Below are 5714 nucleotides of genomic sequence, written 5' to 3'. Positions count from 1 at the left end.
AGCTCTCCCTCTGAATTTGATACCCATGCGATCAATATGTCCCATCAGGTTAGTGTTAGCTAAAGAAAAGAAAAACAAGAATTTAGTCAAGATTTGGCCAGATGCCGAAAGAAGAAAAGAAGAAAAATTTAATTAAAATAAAGAATATGAAGAATGAAAACTGAATAAAATCAAAAAGAACAATCAAGGAAAATAAATAAAAATTTGTGGGTTGTCTCCCACGAATTGCTTTGTTTAATGTCGCAAGCTCGACATAAAACTATTAAATGTTAATCTATTAATTTTGGAGACAATACGTCTAAGTGCAGGACTTGCGAGTCTTCATTGTTTTCATCATAGTGATAATGTTTTAGACGCTTCCCGTTTACGATAAATGATTCAATAGATTTTCCTTTTATTTCTACAGCTCCAGTGGGAAAGACATTAGTGACTTGGAAAGGGCCTGACCATCTAGAGCGTAGCTTTCCTGGGAATAACTTAAGTCTAAAGTTGAACAAAAGGACTACATCGCCTTGTTTGAAAGTTTTTCTTGATATGCGTTTATCATGCCATTTTTTCCTTCTTTCCTTGTAGATTCTGGCATTTTCGTATGCGTCTTGTCTAAGTTCCTCTAATTCGTTTATATCAAGAATTCGCTTTTCACCGGCGGCCTTATAGTTTAAATTTAAAATTTTAATAGCCCAATAGGCCTTATGTTCTAACTCTACCGGGAGGTGGCAAGATTTACCGTAAATAAGCTTAAATGGGGTTGTTCCTATGGGAGTTTTGTAAGCGGTTCGGTATGCCCATAAAGCTTCGGGTAATTTTGATGACCAGTCTTTCCTTGATGTAGCGACTGTTTTTTCCAATATTTGTTTGATTTCTCTATTAGACACTTCCACTTGTCCACTAGTTTGGGGATGGTAAGGTGTTGCTACTCGATGTTTTACACCATACTTAAACAATAATTTTTCGAGTATCTTATATATGAAATGCGATCCACCGTCACTGACTACTATTCTTGGGACACCAAATCTTGGAAAGATTATATTCTTAAAGAGTTTAATTACTACTCGTGTGTCGTTTGTTGGAGAAGCTATAGCCTCAATCCATTTTGATACGTAGTCAACCGCTACGAGTATGTACTTATTACCGAAAGAAGGTGGAAAAGGTCCCATGAAATCTATTCCCCACACATCGAAAATTTCTACTTCCAAAATGCCTTTTTGTGGCATCTCGTCACGTCTAGATATGTTTCCTGTGCGTTGACACCTATCGCATTTCTTGACAGCAGCATGCACATCCTTTCATATGTTTGGCCAATAAAGATCGGCTTGTAGGATTTTGGAGCAGGTTTTGGATGTACTTGCGTGTCCACCATAAGGAGCGGAATGACAATGTTGGATTATAATTTCTACCTCTTCTTTAGGTATACAACGACGGAAAATACCATTGGGGCCTCTTTTGAAAAGTAAAGGGTCATCCCAGTAATAATGTTTTATATCATGGAAGAATCGTTTCTTTTGTTGATAGGATAAATCAAGTGGAACCACTCCGGCGGCTAAATAATTGACAAAATCGGTGTACCATGGTGTAACGTATACAGCCAAGGTGGTCTCTACCTGTTCATCAACTCTATTTTCTTCCAAATTAGCTATAAGTTTATCGTACGAGAAATCATCGTTGATCGATGTTCTTTCCGATTCCAGGTTTTCAAGTCTAGAGAGGTGATCTGCTACTACGTTTTCAGTTCCTTTTTTATCTTTGATTTCCAAATCAAATTCTTGTAGCAACAAGATCCACCTTAGGAGTCTAGGTTTAGCATCCTTTTTTGTTAAGAGGTACTTAATGGCAGCGTGATCAGTGTAAACGATTGTTTTAGCTCCGACCAAGTAGGAACGAAATTTATCTAGTGCAAATACTACTGCTAAAAGTTCTTTCTCGGTCGTGGCGTAATTCATTTGTGCTTCATCTAGAGTTCTACTCGCATAATATATGACGTGAATTTTTTTATCCTTTCGTTGTCCTAGAACAGCGCCTACGGCGTAGTCACTTGCGTCACACATTATTTCGAATGGTTCATTCCAATCTGGGGTCTGCATTATGGGCGCGGAGATCAATGCTTGTTTAAGTGTTTGAAATGCTTCTAAACATTTATTGTCGAAGATGAATTCAGCATCTTTCATTAATAATGCGGTTAAAGGTTTAGTTATTTTAGAGAAATCTTTAATGAATCGTCGGTAAAAACCGGCATGTCCTAAGAAGCTTCGTATTTCTCTCACAGTTTTCGAAGGTTGAAGGTTTTCGATTACTTCTATTTTTGCTTTGTCTACTTCAATTCCTCTATTTGATATGATGTGTCCTAAAACAATTCCTTCTTGCACCATAAAATGACATTTTTCCCAATTAAGTACTAGGTTCACTTTTACACATCGTTCTAGGACTCTTTCTAGGTTTTCAAGACATTCTTCGAAACTTTGTCCGCATACGGAAAAGTCATCCATAAAGACTTACATGATGTTTTCGAGAAAATCGGCGAATATTTCCATCATGCACCTTTGGAAGCTTGCAGGAGCATTGCACAAGCCAAACGACATTCGTCGATAAGCGAAGGTACCAAAAGGACATGTGAACATTGTCTTTTCTTGGTCGTCAGGATGAATTGGTATTTGAAAGAAGCCTGAGTAACCGTCTAGATAGCAGAAATGAGAATGCTTGGCTAGTCGTTCTAACATCTGGTCTATGAATGGTAAAGGAAAATGATCTTTTCGGGTTGCTTTGTTTAGCTTCCTATAGTCAATGCACATTCTCCATCCCGATTCAATTTGTTTGGTTATAGTTTCTCCTTTTTCATTTTCGATCACTGTTATACCTCCTTTCTTTGGTACTACGTGTACAGGACTAACCCATTTGCTATCGGATATAGGATATATGATACCTGCCTATAATAACTTCATTACTTCCTTCTTCACTACCTCACTCAGGATCGGGTTTAGTCTCCTCTGATGTTCCCTAGAGGTTTTACAGTCTTTTTCTAGCATGATGCGGTGCATACAAATAGAAGGACTTATCCCTTTAAGATCGGTGATGTTGTATCCTAGTGCGGTTGGATATTTTCTTAAGATATGTAGGAGTTTTTCGGTTTCAAGTTTTCCTAGGTCTGCATTGACTATCACTGGTCGTTCAAGTTCTAAGTCTAGGAATTCATATCTCAGATTTTTGGGAAGTGTTTTCAGGTCGAGGGTTGGTTTCTTAAGGCATTGCGTAGGATCTGATGTTATTGCTAAACATTGGTTCAGTCTGTCTTCTACACGATAGTCGGACAATTCGTCATTTTCTAATTTTGTTTCTTTTATGCATTCATCGATGATATCCATGAAGTAACATGTGTCTTCTATTGCAGGTGCTTTCAAAAATTTGGAAAGAATGAACTCAATTTTCTCTTCTCCTACTTCGAAAGTGAGTCGTCCTCGTTTTACGTCTATGATAGCACCGGCGGTTGCTAAGAAGGGTCTTCCCAATATAATGGGGGTAACTTCATCTTCTCTTATGTCCATAATTATAAAATCGGTGGGAATGTAGAATTGACCTATGCGCACGGGAACGTTTTCAAGAATTCCTACGGGATATCTAACGGAACGATCTGCTAATTGCACAGACATTTTAGTTGGTCTTAATTCTCCCATTTCAAGTTTCTTGCATATGGACAAGGGCATAACACTGATACCGGCTCCTAAATCGCATAAAGCTTTATCTATGACAAATTTTCCTATATGTCAGGGTATAGAAAAACTACCAGGATCTTTAAGTTTAGGAGGCATATTTTGGATTATTGCGCTACACTCAGCAGTGAGTGTAACGGTTTCGCTGTCTTCAAGTTTCCTTTTATTAGATAAAATTTCTTTTAAGAACTTAGCATATGAAGGCATCTGTGTAATAGCTTCTGTAAAAGGAATGGTGACGTTTAATTGTTTTAGTAGGTCAACAAATTTTTTAAATTGGCCCGCGTCTTTGGTTTTAATTAGCCTTTGAGGATAAGGGATAGGTGGTTTGTAAGGCGGCGGAGGTGCATAAGGTTCTTTGTTTTCTACGGTTCCTTTATTACACTCTTCCTTTTCCTTAGGTCTACCTTCTTCCTCAGTTGACTTTTTAGAGTTTTGGTTCTCAATCCTTGGGTCAGACGGTCCTTCTACCTCTGTTCCACTTCTTAGTATAATTGCATGAGCGTGGCCTTTCGGATTAGGTTGGGGCTGTCCAGGAAATGTACCAGTTGGGGCAGCAGTAGGTGCTTGTTGTTGAGCTACTTGCGAGATTTGTGTTTCCAGCATTTTGTTATGGGTAGCCAGGGCATCTACTTTACTTGCTAGTTGTTTAATTTGTTCGCTAGTGTGTACATTCTGGTTTAAGAATTCTTTATTAGTTTGCTGTTGAGAAGCTATGAAGTTCTCCATCATGATTTCCAAATTGGATTTCCTAGGAACGTTATTGTTAGGTGTAGATGGGGTCGGCTTTTGATATCCAGGAGGTATAGTTGGGGTTTGACTGGGAGCTTGTCCTGGCGCGTATAAAGCGTTGTTACTTTTATATGAAAAATTAGGATGGTTCTTCCAGTTTGAGTTATAGGTATGCGAGTAGGGATTTCCTTGAGCATAGTTCACCTGCTCTACTTGGATTCCTGTTAGGAGTTGACAATCTATAGGCGTGTGACCTTGAATTCCACAGACTTCACAATTTTGAGTTACGGCAACCACGGTGGCTGGAGGTGATACATTTAAACTTTCAATTTTCTGGGCAAGAGCATCCACTTTTGCATTAACATGATCAAGGCTACTTATCTCGTACATGCCCCCTTTCGTCTGAGGCTTTTCTACCATTGTTCGGTCGCTTCCCCACTGATAATGGTTTTGGGCCATGCTTTTGATAAGTTGATAAGCGTCAGCGTAAGGTTTATCCATAAGCGCACCACCGGCGGCGACGTCTATTGTTAACCTTGTGTTGTACAAGAGACCATTATAGAAGGTATGAATTACTAACCAGTCCTCTAAACCATGGTGTGGACAAAGTCTCATCATGTCTTTGTATCTTTCCCATGCTTCGAAAAGAGACTCGTTATCTTTCTGCTTAAATCCATTTATCTGGGCTCTTAACATAGCTGTTTTGCTTGGAGGAAAATATCGGGCAAGAAAGACTTTCTTCAACTCATTCCATGTGGTGACTGAGTTGGAGGGAAGAGACTGAAGCCGTCTTCTAGCTTTATCTCTTAACGAGAAAGGAAAGAGACGAAGTCGAATTGCCTCTGAAGTGACACCATTAGCTGTAACAATATCAGCGTATTGGACAAATACGGATAAATGAAGGTTTGGATCCTCGGTAGGATTTCCAGAAAATTGGTTCTGTTGCACTGCCTGCAAGAACGAAGGTTTAAGTTCGAAGTTGTTTGCTTCGATTGCGGGTGGAGCAATACTCGAATGCGGCTCATCTTGCGATGGAGCAGCGTAATCTCGAAGAGCACGAGCTGGTTCTGCCATCTCGGGTATCGGCGAAGGAAGGAGATTTTTGAGATCAGGAATTTCGATTGGAGGAAGATTTTTTGCAGCACGATACTCCCGAATTCATCGTAAGACTCGGAGATATCGTTCAACATCGTTGATTCGTAAGTAGTACGGTTCACCTTGTGAGCGAGTGTGTGGCATACAAATCAACGAAAGACAAGGGAAAAATAAAAATTGCCTTAA

General features: G+C 39.3%; 1 non-coding gene across 1 annotated transcript; it reads left to right on the top strand.

The window, feature by feature from the left end:
• The first annotated feature begins 5022 nt into the window (after positions 1 to 5022).
• On the top strand, positions 5023 to 5129 carry LOC127133546 (small nucleolar RNA R71). Its single transcript, XR_007807507.1, has one exon. It is a non-coding gene; the product is annotated as a small nucleolar RNA R71 (small nucleolar RNA).
• Positions 5130 to 5714: the final 585 nt, after the last annotated feature.

This window comes from Lathyrus oleraceus, chromosome 3 (genome assembly GCF_024323335.1).
Source record: "Lathyrus oleraceus cultivar Zhongwan6 chromosome 3, CAAS_Psat_ZW6_1.0, whole genome shotgun sequence".
Lineage (NCBI taxonomy): Eukaryota > Viridiplantae > Streptophyta > Magnoliopsida > Fabales > Fabaceae > Lathyrus > Lathyrus oleraceus.
The sequence above is the reverse complement of the archived record's forward strand: the minus strand, read 5'-3'. Positions and strand labels throughout refer to the sequence as shown.